At 44.7% G+C, this 16,788-nt stretch overlaps 1 pseudogene; it reads left to right on the top strand.

Moving 5' to 3' along the window:
* The first annotated feature begins 791 nt into the window (after positions 1-791).
* Positions 792-9,176, top strand: LOC112938350 (pentatricopeptide repeat-containing protein At5g08510-like; annotated as a pseudogene).
* The last annotated feature ends 7,612 nt before the right edge of the window (positions 9,177-16,788 follow it).

Below are 16,788 nucleotides of genomic sequence, written 5' to 3'. Positions count from 1 at the left end.
AATTTCAGTTATTTCTATATGAACTCTAGTCACCTCTTCTAATCTTCTTTATTTTTTAATTCCGAATTTCAACTATTTCTAAATTGTATTTCTATATGGCCTCTGCTTTTTCTTTTTTCTCCGATTAATGTGAGAATTTCTAGGCCATGAGAGCGAACGTGGAGGCTCCTTTTTCTATTCTTTTAATAATATAATAGATTGTTAAACAATGTTTTCTTAAAACTTTCATAGAACATTGCTAAAAAATATACTCATTACTTAATAATATGCTGATAAAATCTTACATTTTACTGCGTGGAAGAGGTGTTCCCAACTTCTCTCACAGGCCCAAAACCGATATCTGTGGACATTCAAGTAGCTCGGCGGCTCGGCGTGATCAACCATACGAATAAGTTCATTTTAGGTCCTTTGTCGCCAAATCTTAAATTCATCACTAAACCGAAATAATAGATATAACGGGTCTCTCAATTTACAAAACCAAATCACGGTTCTAGACAATGTTATACCCGTTTTTAGCCGAATCAGCATGGGACCCACACATACCCCACATGTGTCATGTCAGAGTTGCTCCTCTGCTTCGCCAGCCGCCATCCTACGGTGGAGAAAGAAAGTGTTGGGTGTTAACATGTGGATCCTACGGGGTTCCCACCCTGACTCAACTTGCCATGTTAACTAAAATTGGACATAGTACAACCTAGGACCTTGTGATCCGGTGGGGGTCCGTGTGGGCCGGTTTTGTGAATCGAGGGATCTGTATTTCGGTTTAGGGATGAATTCATGAGGGACCAAAAATGAGCTTATTTCCAGTGAGCCCAATCACCCCAGCCCAGTACGGCCCGAGCACAAACCCGACGAAACAGATTTCTACACGACTACTACCCCTCAAGCCCAGCAGCTTTCCCCGCCTCACCACGGCGCCACTCCGAGAGCGAACTCCAAAATCTTCTCGAAACCGCCATCTCCCAATCTCCCATCCCCGTCGCCGTCGCCGAGGCAGCGGCCTCGCGGCCGGCGAGCCGGCGCCGCGGCGGCGCTCCGTCCTCATCCAGACCTACCCCGCTTTCCATGCCGCCCACAACCTCCTCCCTTCCCGCTACCCGCCACCTTCCCTTCAATCTCTCCCGCCTCCCTTGCGCCCTAACGCCGCCTCGTTCACCTCATCCCTCGCCTCGATCTCCTCGTCTTCCTCCCCCCCTCCTCAGCGGTGCCGCTCCGCGGCGTGTCCGCGTCCCTCCTCGACGACGGCTCCATCTCTTCCCTCCTCCGGTCCATGCCGTCATCCGTCGTGCCCGGCCCCATGTATGCGCCCTCTCCTCGAGCTTGCTTTATCCTCTCTGTCCCGTTCTCAGCCTCGTGCCTTATCATCCTTAACTCGTGGTTCCGATCCCGCTCTCCTGACTCCGCCCACCAGCTGTTCGACGAAATTCCTGTCGTCTGTTGGCTATTGGGACCGCGTCTGCTACTCCTCTGCCATCGTTGGCCTCACGCAAAATGGGCGATTCTAGGAATCTCTCAGTATTCGTCGACTCTCTAATGTTGTATGCGTAATCGAGTCCATTGTGGGGGCTGCAGGGCTTGCCGCACTGGAGCACGCTGTCGGATTCATGCGTGCACACATAGTCGTGGTTCGGCTTGATCTGTTGGGACTGTGCTGGTTGGTGGCTTGGTGCATATGGGAGAGCTGGAGTTGTGGATGTGTTCTAGGAGTTGGGTGGTGACCAAAACTTGATCATGTGGAATGCAGTGTTGACGACACACACACAGCCAGGAGATGTGGAAGCAGTTGCAAGGTTGTTTCATAGTATGGCAGAGTTGGAGTTGGGGTTTGAACTAATTGAACTTAATGGCCTGAAGTTTCTTGCTCTTCTCACAGCATGTAGCAATGCAGGAGCGGCTGCAGCAGGCTTGAGTTTTGGTTGGAAGAAATGCAATTCAACTGCAAGGTGAAGCCTCACCTTGAGCATTACACCGGTGTGGTGGGTGCGATGGCGTGAGTGGGACGTCTGGAGGATGTGGAGAACACTGCATGCACAACACCATGTAAGTCAGATGCAGCAGTGTGGATTTACTCGTCTGGCAGGCTGTGTGGTTCATCACATTTTCTTTAGGGAACATGCAAAAACGAAAAACCTTGCACGTCATTCCATGAAGAAAGCAAGTTTACAGCCTAAAGATCACCCAGGATCAGAGACTGGCTTGCCGGCCACAACAGAAAGGCTAAAGGACTCATGGGGCAACTGGTTCATCACATGTTTGACATGGCAGGAATCAAGGGACAACGGCTGTTAGAGATTGTCCCCAATGATGATTCTGTGTATCTCATGCTTTACAATGTCTACTCTGTAGTTAGAAATCGAGGAGTCGGGAAGAAGGTTGTCAAAGTTGGATTGAGGCTGGATTGAGGCAAGACGTGAGAGGACAGGTACATGTGTTTGTTGCGAATGAGAGGAGGCATCATTTATGAAAAAATGAATAATTTGATTAAAAAGGTAGAGAAGTTAGGGTATAAGGAGGCAGACAAGGGGCTCCACCGCTCCTGCATCATAGTGAAAAGTTGGCTATTGCGTATGGGTTGATCAGTGGGGCTGTACCATCCGGGAAGATGTTGAGGATAGTGAGGAACTGGAGGATTTGTGTTCATTGTCATCAATTCTTTAAGTATGCCAGCATGGTGATACAGGTAATTGTAGTATGGCATTTTACATAACACACAGTAAAGCAAGGTGCTTGCAGTTGCAGCCTTGCAGTGACTACAGGTGAAATCCTTAAGAGGCAACTTGGTGTTAAAATTATTTGGTGAAATACTTCGGATCCCGCATGGTTTTGGATTCTGACTACAAATGAATTACTGCTGTGCCGAGTGTTATTGTGAAATTTCTTCTGTTAATACCAGGAAGCATCTCTTCATGACTGAAACTGTGGTGGGTATAGCGTGGGAAGCATGTAATAATTTGACAGGTGTACTCTCTCTTATACTCCATTTTTTACTTCTGTATGCTGGATTACTAGATGGTAACCCTTGTGCCATGTGTTATGAAAATAGATATAAAATAGATGAATTTTTACAAAAATTAAAGTTGGTATCTGTGCATATTTGTGATCATCATACACCAGTTAATTTGGTATATTAGCTACTTTAGTTTTTTTGATAGTACCCATAGAATTTTAAACCTTGAGTTTTAAACATATCAACTTATGTCCTTTCCTAATAGCGAGCCTTATTTTGTTCTTCATTTGATATTAAGTCTTAAATTCCATATTCTGAATCCAAAGTAATTTCAATCTCTTTGTATTTTAATATGGTGTGTCCTTGTTGTTGTGGACTTTCGGTTTACCTGGAATATTTGCATTTCATATTTTCATTCTTGCACTTCCATTGTTGTGCAACATCTCTGCAGAGAGTTAATTTTCACTTGATGCTAAATATCACTGTAACATACCCGAAATTATAGGACTTAAAATTTCTTGTCAAAATAGTTAGAGGTTAATTTCTCCAATTTTTGAGAGCCAAAAATTTCCGTTTTAATTTAGGTGATGACCAACTTAAACCATTGCATGATTAAAATTTGAGAACAAAATAAAACCTTCTCATTCCCAACATTAGACTAGAAATGTCATCAAGCATTTGAGCATACATGTGCATAATGCATGCCTAGGCTCGAGTCCCTTGTGCATTTGGATTTTGGTCTCGCTTTTCATAATAGGTCTCATGAGCATAAACTAAAAGGGTTAAAATTACTAAACAAACCTATAGTTAATCTTGGGTGATAACATGTGGACTTAATATTAAACTCAAATATCATCTTCTCAGCCCAAAAGAAGTTTAATGTAATCCCTGTAACAATATTAGGTGCAATTATGAAGTGGGAACGCATATATAAAGTAAAGTAATCCTAATTCTCTAAAATATTATGTGCAAGTTAAAATCATGGAAAAAAATTAGATAGATAATGTTTAGCACAAGCAATTCACTATAATATTGGTACAAGTTAATAACTAAGTTTAATACCACAAATTAATCAGTCAAAGCAGAAAACTAAAAGGAATCAAATTAAATTTTAATCGGCTAAAGCCATACTTCATCCAAAAGTGCATTTAACTGCTCATAAGTGAACATGGAAAATAATTTATTCAAATACTAGATTATTTATCATGCCTAAATATATTTTTTCTAGAATTTTCCTCCTCTGTTTAAGCCTCCTAAAAATTCAATCTAGCTTTCTAATAGCCCATCTTTGTTTAATTTCTGTGAGCAGTCTACCCATTATTTTTAAGTGCAACCAAAGAAAATGGAATCTAGATATAATCATCTACCACCAGTAAAATCTACACTAATTCTTCTGGTCCACATATTAAGATATTGAGTTGCAAACTTAGGGGGAAGAAATAATTCCGAAAATTATCCAAAAACTAAGTCTACCCAAACTCCTACCCATACCTCTCTTCCTAGCCTAGCTTCCATTGACTTGGCCCCACCTGGCAGCCTCTCCAGCTCGCCCTTCCTCTGTCCCTCATCCTCAGCCGACCAAGAAACACAGAGAGGGAGAGATCGAGAGCCGACCAAGTCCTGGACGCGTTGACGCGTGGTGACGATGCCTTCAAGTCACTGAGTCATGCCTCCATCTCCTCCAGACCGAGTCGCCCAACTCCACACATCACTCTGGAGCTGAAGAAGCCGAGGGAGAGGTCCTCAGCCTCTCCGTCATCCTCAACCTCGCCGCCGGTCGTAGTGACGACGACCTTCGCCATCTCCGTTTGAGTCAAGGTCACCTCCATCTCTTTCGCATTCCCATCTCTCCACACAATGCCGAGCATTTCCTCTTTTGACCTAAACCACTCTGGTGCAGTGCATCGCCGGGAACGCAAGCCACGCTGACAACGCCCTGGAGCACGCACCGGAGCGCCGCCGCTTCAACCATCGTCGTCGTCCGGCCATTCTCGACCACCTCGGAGCAAGCCGCTGCACCATCGTCATCGCCTCAACCTCCTCTTCAATACGCCTCAAGAACCCCAGCCGGAGATGTGAAGGACTTGGAGAACGCATCTTTTCTTCACCGGCGCCGATCTAGAATCGCCTCCGCCGTCATCATTGATTACCGCTGCCTCGGTGAGCCATTGTTCGATTCCTTGCGCATACACCATCTCCTTGGCCTCACAACCCTCGTGCATGCTTGCTTGAAGCAGCTCATTGTCCCGTTCAAGCCGTCGTCGTTCACCCGAGGAGGAGCGCCGTCGCCGAGCCGTTCCACAAGTCACCGCTGCCGCCAAGACCTCGACAACCCTAGCTCGACCCACGGTGAGCATCCTGAAGGCTAGAAGACCACATGCATGCATCCTTTTCGTTCGGAATCGACTTCCATGCACACATGCACTTTTACCCCAAGAACCACCGCCGCTCACACTCGCCATCGGCACTACTTCGATGTCCTCTAACCAAGAAAACTAGAGGAATGGAATCGCGAGAGCTTGCTCTTCATTTTATCTCTTGACCTCAACCTGACACGAGCCACCGTTTGCCGCTGCCGAGCTCGAGATCGAGCTCAGCCATGGCTAGCTCTGCTCTAGACAGAGCAGAGGGATGACTTCCGTGAATTAGATTAAGTGCAGGGATCCGTTTACAAGTGTAGAAACACACTGACATATGGGCCTAGGACTGCGGGTTGATTCCTAGAAACCTCAAGGGCCTTTGTGCATATTGGTCCCTCATAGCCATGTGGACCCCATCCTTTAAAATCTGAAGAATAATTAAGAAAATGCCCAAACAAATATATGTTTAGTAGAAAAATGCACAAAGTTGTAAAATCTATATAAAATCAAATATAGCTCATTTTGAAGTGATTCCAGTTGCTGTAGATTCTTGAAGTTATGAACTTTATTCCAGGAATATAAAACTTGACACTCACTCTACAAATAATGTCTCTAAAATTTATCTAAGATAGGTCATACATAAAACATGTACAAATTTATAAAATACATAGAAAATTCATCTCAACTCATTTTGAAACAAACTCAAAAACTGCAGATTCATCATCATGCACTCTCTGATTAGGTGAAATAAAAGTAATTACTTACTTTGCATCAAATGCCTCTAAAACTATTATCTTTAAAATGATTAGTTTTAGATAAGCTAAATTTTAGAAATTCATATAGAACCCTATTTAGCTTCAATTTGAGTAAACTTAAGTTCTGTAGGATCACCAAAACATGTATTTCCATGTTATGAAATAAGATTATATACTTACTGTGTAGTAAAAGTCTCTAAATATTCATATAAGGATTTACTAACATAGAGCAGCCTTTAATTTGTAAAACTTGTAGAAAATTTATTTTTAGTCCAAATGAAATGAACAAAGTTTCTATAGAACCAGAAAAATAGTTAGCTTCAACATAGTAAAATAAATTTTGGCACCTTTTGTAGAGAACATAGATCAAAACCTTAACTTAGTGAAATAAGAATTTAAACACATAGTGTTGTTTAAGTAATACATAAACATGTATAAGTATATATACACTTTAGGTCTAATTAAACCTAAATAAAAACTTGATTGACCAGTGAAGCCATAGTTCCAATCCTCATCCACTAAAACTTAGAAGAACTTAGCTCATATGACAATTTCTAGGTTAATATAATATATTGCTAGTTTAGATTAGAGCATCTCTAGTTTATAAAATATGAACCATAGTAGTAAAGACCATAAACATGTGAAATAAAAATGTTTTAGTTAACCAAATTATTCCTTTTATTCAACTTAAACAGGAAGTAGCATGTTCTGAACCTATAACTCAAAAGTCATGAACATATAAAACACTATATGCCTAAAACACGTTGTAACTTGTAAAATCTATAAGAAAATCATTATAACTCCAAAAATTGTGAAACCAAATGTTTTAGTATTAGAAAACACATCTCCACACCCCTGTGAAGTCTAATCTAATAAAAATCACTTTACAAAAGTATTTCATAACACTACCTAAGACTATACTACTATAAACCGATAAAACTTCTAAAAATTCATAACTCCCTAATGGAATAAAATAAAATAAAAATTATTTCACCTAAATTCATTTTAGATCAGTACCAACTCACTGTGCATAAATCATGTATAAATCATGGATTTTCAGCTCTTTCGGTGTTTAATTGCATATCGTGTCCTTTATCCAGATAATTGCATAATCGGTGAAGGAGTGGATTAGGTGCTAACATTTCTCTGATCAAGGCAAGTTTTCTCCTCCCATCCTTTGAACACATTGAATCCCATAATTTGAGGAATGAAAATATTTGTTTGCTAAGTTGCATGTGAACTTAGATTATATCAGTATTTGAAATTGGGTTAAGGTAGTTATGACCTATTTGCTGCATACCCCACCTTGAATAATTGATCCTCTTGCTGTTTGAACTCCTAGAAATGGTTAAAGAACACTCTTTGTGCTCAAATGGGTTTATATATGCTCTATGTGCAATTACTTGCTTAGCCGTGCTTAGAAATATGCAAATGCTCATTCCATCTATAATTAAAATGTGGTTTTGATTAAAATGTGGTTTTGATACTTGAACCTTTGCTGGAATAAAATGAATATGATGGGTATTTGCGAACTAAAATATGTAAAATGTGATTTTATACTTGGACGGCAAGTGGTGTGCATATGGTGTTAGTTGCATACCGATAGGGGGAGTGTTTGCCCAAGTCCATAAGGACCGAACTTGTGTCACCCATTTAAAGTTATTAGTACATCCACATGTGCTAGTATGGGATGGCCTAAGCTGATTAATCTATTTAGGACTAGCCTTGCATTCTGGTAGGCCGGTGTGTATGAGTTTGTATAATTCAGAGGAGCTTCCTATTTACCCCGACGTGGTAGTTTAGGTGACTAAGCGTGTCCAATACAACGGTATTGTGCCACGTGGTGGGTTCCTGTCGTGTCCGCCACCACGGCGTTAAGTTTAAGGCGTGGGCCCGCCACTTAACGGTTCTAGGTATATTCCAAGTATGCCTAGGATGGAGGAACACGTATCGTGCTTGTGCAAGGCTAGGCTCTAAGTAGTGTAAAGGCTTCGTTATGACCTCTAGATCACATTCAACATGAAGAGTGTGGTGGAGTCTTGCAAACTCAAAACAAACTAGAGAGTTCATATCATGTGGGTAAAGCTGTACAAACTCTGCAGAGTTCTTTAAACTAATCGATTAGCCGTGCTCACGGTTATGAGCGCTTTGGTGATGTGTCATGAGTATAGACTATGTTTTAAAAATGTGATCATGTGACATTGGTTTGAAATTGATAAATGTGTTGAGTTGTGTGTGTGGTGATACATTATGACTTATTGTTAAATATGGCAATAAGAGATTGATTATGATGGAATTATGAAGAAGTTAATAATGAAACTTAAAACTTGTCTTTGTTAATTGAAGCATCAACTCCTTTACAAAAGAATTGCGAAACAAAACTTGCTTTATGCTGAAATTGAACTACATATTGCCTTCCTTTGAATATATGCCTTACATGTAGTATGGTAGGATTGACTTGTGCTTACCATTACATTAACTTGTTTAATGTACTGACTCTTGTTGTTGATATAACCTTTTATTTGCAGGTTTAGACTTAGTCTTTGAGTGTCACGCCCCGAACTAGCCCCGAACGGAACTAGCCCGTGACGCTCCAAATTAACCTGTTAATCGATACCAGTCCCAGGAAACAGTGCTGGTATCACAGGAAGACAGAATATCACAGCCACAGAGGTCTCTTTATTGCAGAGTAGGAGTACAGTCATGTTGGGCTGCGGACAGATCCCGAGCTCACAACTGCATTACAAAAGGGAAAGCGGAAGCCAAGACTTGGACCAATCATCACAGGCGTGACTTGGGAACTAGACCGAAACCCTAAAACTCATCGTAGCCGACTTGCTCCTGGAAGAACTCCTCGTCAGCGGGATCCACTTCATCTTCTTCAGCAACTGGGGGAGGATTATTTATATAGAGCAAGGGTGAGTACAGGAGTACTCAACAAGCCATGGGAATTAAGTGTTTAATGCAGGCTTCAAGAAAAGGCTGTTGTTTTTGCAACTGGTTTTATTTAAACTCCTTTTTGAAACAACTAAGTGAGTGCTTCTCAAACGACACGGATGAGACAGTGTGTCTCGTCCGGTCGGAGTATGTGCAATGTATCAGTCTTTGAATTGATTCAAGGTTGGCACCCGGCCAACAGCTTTCAAGCGGCCACCCAGGCCTGGCTGATCCCATCAGCCGCAGATTTTTCAAACATCGAACCCATTCCACAACAGTAATTTCACAAGCAGTAGTCAAACAAAACTACGCTAGGAATCACCTCACATCCGCCCATGACCGTGGGCACGGCTGTTCGAACAGTTTAATAACCTCTGCAGAGGGGGTACACTTTACCCACACGACATTACTAACCCGAATCACCCAGCCCGTGCAGAGCGGCCACGTCTGGAGACCTTGAGGCTTTCATGACAAGGCATTTCGAAAGCCGACACAGGTTCACCATATGCCAACGAGAGGGGTCCCAGACCAACACCAGGTTAGGTCCCAGACCATACTGTGCCAGGAAACCCGGGGGTTCTCCCCGGCACCACCCCATTGAATCCACATGTCTCTTGGCATCATGGCTCCCCTGATTAGCTAATTACTCAGCCAGGGGCATCCCATTACACCCATGTGGTCGCACTATCTTATGTTCGGATGAAATTCCAAGGGAAACGGTCCTTAAGTGCAAGAGCGGGAAACCGTACTCCCGGTACATTCCCCGATCCGCGATTTTGGAAATTCATTTAGTTCGGAAGCACCGACCCAGGTGTCGGGTTTTTCCAAGTCTTTTGTAAAACCCCAAGTTTTACCCATCGTTGGATATTTTAAATTTGAGGGGAGGTGTTCCGATGCGCGTGCCCGAAGGCCCGTGCATCGAAGCATAACAGTCGACAAAGGAGGTTTAAGTGTTCAATAATTCAAGGAGGGTAACTGCAGCAATTAGGGTTGGGGCCGGCAGGCTATCTCGCAAGCCGCGACCGATTTACTTGTGTTAATCCTATTCATGCAATATTTGCGGAAAAGAAATACTTAGTTTTAAATTATAGGTGCAAGATGTTCAAAGGTGACTTCCCTTGCTTGAGATCTTGAGCTTGATCCTCGAAATCCGCGCACTCCGGGTCTTCGGGCTCCGAAGCTACACGCGAAACGGGACAACTCAACAAACGGCGAAAATAAAGCCCTATTATTGACCTCTAAACGTGCCATTTAATAGATCTCGAGATTTGAGGAATTTTGGAAGTTGAACGGAGTCAAACGGACATACGGTTGAGAAGATATTGAATTTCTAAGATTATTGGATTTTTGGTCTAAAGGAAAAAGGATTTAATTAAACCCTTTTGAAAAAGAAAAGAAAGAGGGAGGGGAAACAGACTTCCCTCGGGCGGCTAGGGCGCGGCCCGAGAGAAAGGGGCGGCTCGGCCGAGCTTAATGGGCCGGCCGGCCTGAGAAGGCGGCCCAAGGCACGCGCGGGAGGGGAGGAGAGAGGGAGCCGGTGGGCTGGGTCCATCTCGCGTGGTCCCGAGTGGGACCCGCTTGTCGGCGGCTCGGCTCACCGTGAGCGAGGAGCACGCGACGTGGCGCTAGGGTTTGGAGCGGGGCGCGGTGCACGCGCGCGGCTCGCGGTGGGTGCGGATGCGGCGGGCCCACGCGCAGCCTCACGGCTCGCGGTGGACCGCGCGCGCGAGTGGGGCAGAGGGGAACGGCGGACCGGGGTCGGCTTGACCCGGTCTTGGCTGAGCTGGCGCCGACGTGGCGCCTACGTGGCTGCCACGCGGGCCGGCGGGAGGTTGAAGAAGGCGACGGCCGGAACGGACGGCGGACGGCGGCTGCGAACGGCGGGGCGAACCACGGCGATACAGGCGAAAGCGAGCATACCGGGTGGTTGCACGAGACGAGGGGAGATGAACCACGGCGGCGGATTGCTGCGGCAGCAACCGGCGGCGAGAAAAGAGGGAAACGGCAACGACGTGACTAGGGTTCGATTCCTCCGGACTAGAGCATCTACGCGGCCACCGGAGTCCGTTACTAGCATCGGATTAGACGGAGACACTACGAGAGAGGCCGGCGACGTGCGGGCGCTACGGAGCACGGGCGGCGACGGCGGCGAGCACACAGCGAGCGGCGGCAGCGGTCGGGGTGGCACCAGCTAGCTACGGGGAGGCTATACGAGCTGCTACTCAAAGCTAAGGGGAAGAGATGGAGCGAGGAGGGAGAACGGAGGGATGCCCTACCGAGACGAGGCGGGGCGCTGTGACGAGAGGCCGACGGCACGGGAGTGATCTCTCCGGCCTCGGGCCGGGGAAGAGAAAGAAGACGAGCGCCCGGAGTCCCCTTCACGCGTCCTTCGCACGCACCGGCTCTCCCGGTGCTTTGGCGACGAACGGCGGAGGTGCAAGCAGGGCGGAGCGACGATGGTGCGGAGGAGTTGGAAGGCGAAAACAAGGGAGTTTGAAATGGGGAAGGGGCTCGGATTTATAGGGGCGATAATGTCGGTTTGGGAGGGAGGAACCGACATTGGGCGGTCAAGCCAGCGAGCTGGCTCTCCGGCTAGCGGCCAAAACGGCGACAGGGAGGATGACACCGGCGGGGGAAAAAAGAAGAAAAGATAGAGGGAAAGGAGACTTGCCTCTTGCCACTTTGGGAAAAGAAGGAAGGAGAGAGAGGGCGACGAGGCAGTGGGAGGAGGAGCTCTGCCTCCATCCCTTTTAAGCATGCGCGGTTGTGGCGGGGCCGGGTCGTGACGACGGCGATGACGGCGGGGGCGGTTTGGAAGGGCGCGGCTACAGGGCGGCAGGTGCGGGCTCAGGCGCAGCAAGGCACGCGCGCTGGCTCGCGGGGCAGGGCGCGGCGCAGGCGGCGCAGCGCGACAGGGCGCGGGGCCGGACGGCGCAGGCACGGGCAGCAGGCGGCTGACGATGGCGGCGACCACGCGGGCGCGCGCGCGCGAGGAGTTTGCCGGGATGGAGCGGGGAGGGAGAGCGGGAGAACGAGAGAGAGGGAGAGCTCGGCTCACGCACATGCGCACGCGCATGCGGCGCGCGGGCAGAGCGCGGGGAGAGCTGAGGGAGAGAGAGAGAGAGAGATGGGTCGAGAGGAAATCGGCCCACCGAACCTGAGGGAGGCAAAATAGACTTTTGCGGAGAAATTTGATTTGGGAAGGATTTGGTTTTGACGATAGATCGGGGATTCGAGATCAGGGATTGGCACGGAGACTGACAACAAGCAAGGAAACAGATTTCGCAATTAGGGTTTTTTTTTAGAATTTAAATTTTCCCGCTAGGCGCCACGACGGAACGGGCGCTACATTGAGTGATGCGGGTTCCGATTGCTTTTTCTAGGATGAGAACTTAATGTGGTAAGCCCCTAGTCGGTGTGTTTGTGATTGGGTAGTCAAGCTTCCGCTGTTCTCTAATAAGTCTATTTGGCCGGTCGGCCTATGTAATTATTAAGTTATTGTAAGTCTTAAGTTTCTTTCATCTTAGTTGTGTTTGCTATGTATAATCATGGTTAAGATGAAAGTGTGAATCTAGTGCACATCCTGGGAACTAGATTTACATGAGTATGAGTTAGGAATACTTGAGAGGTTGTAGATCTTTAGCCATTTTTGTCTAGTCTGCTAAATGTGTAACACATCTGGTCGCCGCCTTTGAGTGGTTTGACGGGCACATATCAGGCTGAAGTTGACTGGCAGGCTAACGGCTCAGCAATGTCTCCAATATTTCTCTCTCGAGGCGTCGGATGTTTCATTATGCTTGTTTGATGACTTGAATTATTCACTTCATCTCTCAAATATAATGGAAGGTCCGGAGAGCCTACGACAATCACATAGGTATTGTTTCACCTTGTGCATGTTGAAAATTATACTCTGGCACTGGCCTTCCCGTAACACCTCGTATTTTCATATATTTTGCTGAAAAATTGCATTCCCTAGACAAGTTTGTTCTTTTGCAAAGTTGCAGTGTTTTCCAGATTTTCCTCTGTGCTCAAGTCTGGTAGCTTCTGTAGGTCTGTTCTTTCCCGTGCAGTTGTTTTGTTATGTTGATTCATGCCACTAAAAACATGAAAAGTTACTGCTGCGATAGTTTAAGAATCTAAATGATTTGTACTTATAATCGTTGTCCTATTGCGGGTGTGCTGCCACAAGCAAAGATGCTGTCTGGACTGAAGGGAGTTTCTACTAACGGTTCCTTTTCTGTGCGTCTGTGAATGAGCAGGACAAGTGGACTCTCTTATTGAAAACCTGGAAAAACTTTTGCCAGATGCAATTTTTTGTGTGGTTGGATCTCACGAACTGCATCATTTGTATCTTCTGGGTTGAAGCCTTAGAAGACTAAACTATCCATTCAAGTTGCAAAGGGAATGAAAGAGTTAGAGAATCTACAATTAGTAATGCAAGATATCCTGAGGCGTAATGTTCCAGGTATATATATGCCAGAAGTTATCACTTTATCTACATAAGACGTGAACACGTTTTTTTTGTTAACTACATGATCTGTCTGATTTGAAAATTGAAATGTGAGCAGCACCAGCAGCATTGGATCCCACTAAACGCTTGCATCAGAAGTTGAAACATGACAAATACAAAGTCCACATAGCATGTTGAGGTCATTACTTAAATTAGAATTCGTAGCAACATGAGTATGGTGATGTTTAGATTAGGGGTGTAAAGTTTTGGCGTGTCACATCGGTGATTATATAGGGTGTCGCATGGGGTGTTCGGGCACTAATAAAAAAACTAATTACATATTCCGCCAGAAAACTGCGAGACGAATTTATTAAGCCTAATTAATCTGTCATTAGCAAATGTTTATTGTAGCACCACATTGTCAAATCATGTAGCAATTAGGCTTAAAAGATTCGTCTCGCAAATGAGTCGCAATATGTGCAATTAGTTTCTTTTTAGCCCATATTTAATACTTCATACAGGTGTTCAAACGTTCGATGTAATTAGATGAAAAATTTTGGGGAGGGATCTAAACATGGCATATGTGAAAGACACATATGTTTGGATAATGGGTGTGTTGGTTTCACCATCCACCTACTGTCGCAGCTGTTATGCTTATGCCTGCAGGATATTAATGTCAAGAATCTTTTCTTTACGTTCTGTAGGGATTCTTTTTACAGTATCAGCATTGTATCTGGAGTATTGATATCTGGCATTTGGCAACGACTGGGTTCAGTAGTCAATGGGACGAATCTTTGATGAGATCAAAGTATCAGTACATCTGCCATTGTTGCCGTGAGCGGCGCTCTGAGAATCGCATTGAAAGAGACCAATGAACTGTTCAAGGTGGAAAGGAGTGATCAGAATATGGGTCTCATCAAGCAGGATCGGCTCACTCTCTCATCATCCTCTCCTCAGTAGCCTGGAGGCAATCTTGGGGGATCTTTACCTGAGGAAAGGCTTAATAAATGCTCCACCTGCTCACATTTCCTTGCTTTTCACCTACTCGTTCAATGTTTCAGTGATGAGGGAATCCTGAAATCTCCAGGGCGCACTTGGTGTGGGTCATGTCTCCAGAGCTGGAGAAAATCATTACTTACTCCTAACTACATTGCGTATGCATCTTTTCACATCGCTGATGCCCATTTGCGAGGTATGCATTGCCCATCCGCTCTCTCATGTTACTTCCTATTGGTTATTTCGCGGGCATTTTCAATACTGTGGTGACCATTAAACCATACTACTAGTTCTCAGCAAGTTTAATAGTATAGTAAACTATTGGCTTCAAATCATCTATAGCCAATTTAATAGCTAATCTATACAATATCTATAAATATATACTACATTATTAATATCTGGTCCTACATGTCATATACACATTACGTCTTAAAGTCCGTGCTGTAACTGGCTGTAAATATGTAGCCTGCTGCTCACCTATCTCTTTTTTTATCTTCTCGATATATATTTATAGCTGGTTTATAGTTTACTATTGTACTTGCTCTTATGCTCAGACATCTTGATTTGGTGGTGCTACAGTGTCATGAGACACTGTCTCAATAGGAGAAATCATTAATTAGTTGTAGCCCCGTTTATTGTGTTGGTCATAGATGTGTCTCCGACAGCAATGCATACTCACACTTCCCAGGGGCCCTGGAATTATGTGGAAGTGTTTTGTCCCTCTAGTGGGCAAAGCCACAAAGTAATGTTTAGTGGAAAGGTACACCTATAAATGTGCATTGCAAGTTATTACCACTTGGTATTGTATTGGTAGTGAAAGTTTCATTTGCCAAAAGTAAGCCACACATGCCCTAACCACGCACGCCAGCTGACAGCATGGGGCCCTTAACTTGCTTAGTAGGAGCACTGGCAATACTACACTACAGAGTAGTATAAAGAGGTAAGAAAGGGAGAGATTAGCCAAAGGAGAAAAGGATAGGCCTGTTACATTTCGAGGTAGATCTATGTTGGGTTAAAAGATAGAGCTAGCACAGTTGCCCCTGGTGAGAAGTAATCATGGAAAGGGGAAAGGAGATCAAAGTGAGAGGAAGTTTCGTGCTTTGATATCTGTTTCTCACTTTGCCCAAAGGATGCAAGTGGTGAAAAGGAGCGCAGGAGGTTCCGATTTCGATCGGAAAACTGCTTTTGTGGAGTACATGCAAAGCATTTCAAGCCTGTGACCAAGACCAACTGAGCAAGTTATTCTGTAGTGTGAGATTCAACAACACAAGGGAAACCACCCCATCGGGTGCTAAATCATCCATGGATAAAATGTGTCCAATCTGATTCACCACCTCATTAGGGGCTAAACCATTTCACAACCATTTGATACAGCCTCTTTTACATGTATTAGGGCACCCACAATGGTTATCTATAGGCTCTCTACAAGAGATCTATGTCAGCATATTTTTCTACTTGGAATGTATTAAATGAAGAGAGAGAGCAAAGCTATCTACTAACTTAGAGATAGTCTATAGAGAAAAACGAGGCAATGCATGAGAGAGCTATAGATACCAATGTAGACATACTATTAAGGTGGTTTACTATTAATCGAGTCTATTGCTGAGATGTACATGTTTTATAGATAGCACCTTACTTTACCATTGCGAGTGCTCTTAGCAGCCCAATGCTTCCACTTGTCAGTGGTAATGCAGACCAAAATACCCCCATCCCCCTGCATCTGAGCTGCTCCTCTGATCCAAACCTCTGAATCCCAGCATGCTGCATGCATGCTCAAAGTTGGGACCTCACGGCCTCATCTGCTGCAGAGCTGGCTCTCCGCGCTGCAAATCTTTACTAGTATACTAGAAGATAGAAAGCAACAACTACTTAATTCCAAGAGCCCATGCACCACTAGACAGGGCAGCGTGCGTGTAGAACCATGGCTTCTCCATATGTTAGCAGAGTCAGGTCAGAAGAAGGCAAATAAAAATTGGGGGAAACAGGGGATGCGATCTTTGATATTCTGTCTCATTCCCCACTCTCACCAAATCGAATTCCTTGCTTCCTTGTGCTCTGCAAGTAGTAGCCTGACTCCCTTGTTAAAGTAACCACGCTAGTCTTCATAAAGAGATCTCAGCTGGGTATAAGCACTGATCGCGATTAAAGAAATACACACGTTGTGTATGGTATGGGCATTTTGAAAGGGGATGGGGATTGTGTGTGGTCGTGAATGTATTATTAGTGCATATATTGCACAAGGAGTAAAAATGACTGAAAAATTGTTTCTTTCCTTAATATATTTCCATTGTTTTAACTTATCAATTATGTTATTATAAACCTTACTTGCATACATAATGCTGA

The sequence above is a fragment of the Oryza sativa genome, chromosome 3, assembly GCF_034140825.1.
Source record: "Oryza sativa Japonica Group chromosome 3, ASM3414082v1".
Taxonomy (NCBI): Eukaryota; Viridiplantae; Streptophyta; class Magnoliopsida; order Poales; family Poaceae; genus Oryza; species Oryza sativa.
Note: the sequence above shows the minus strand (reverse complement) of the source record. Positions and strands in the feature narration are given on the sequence as shown.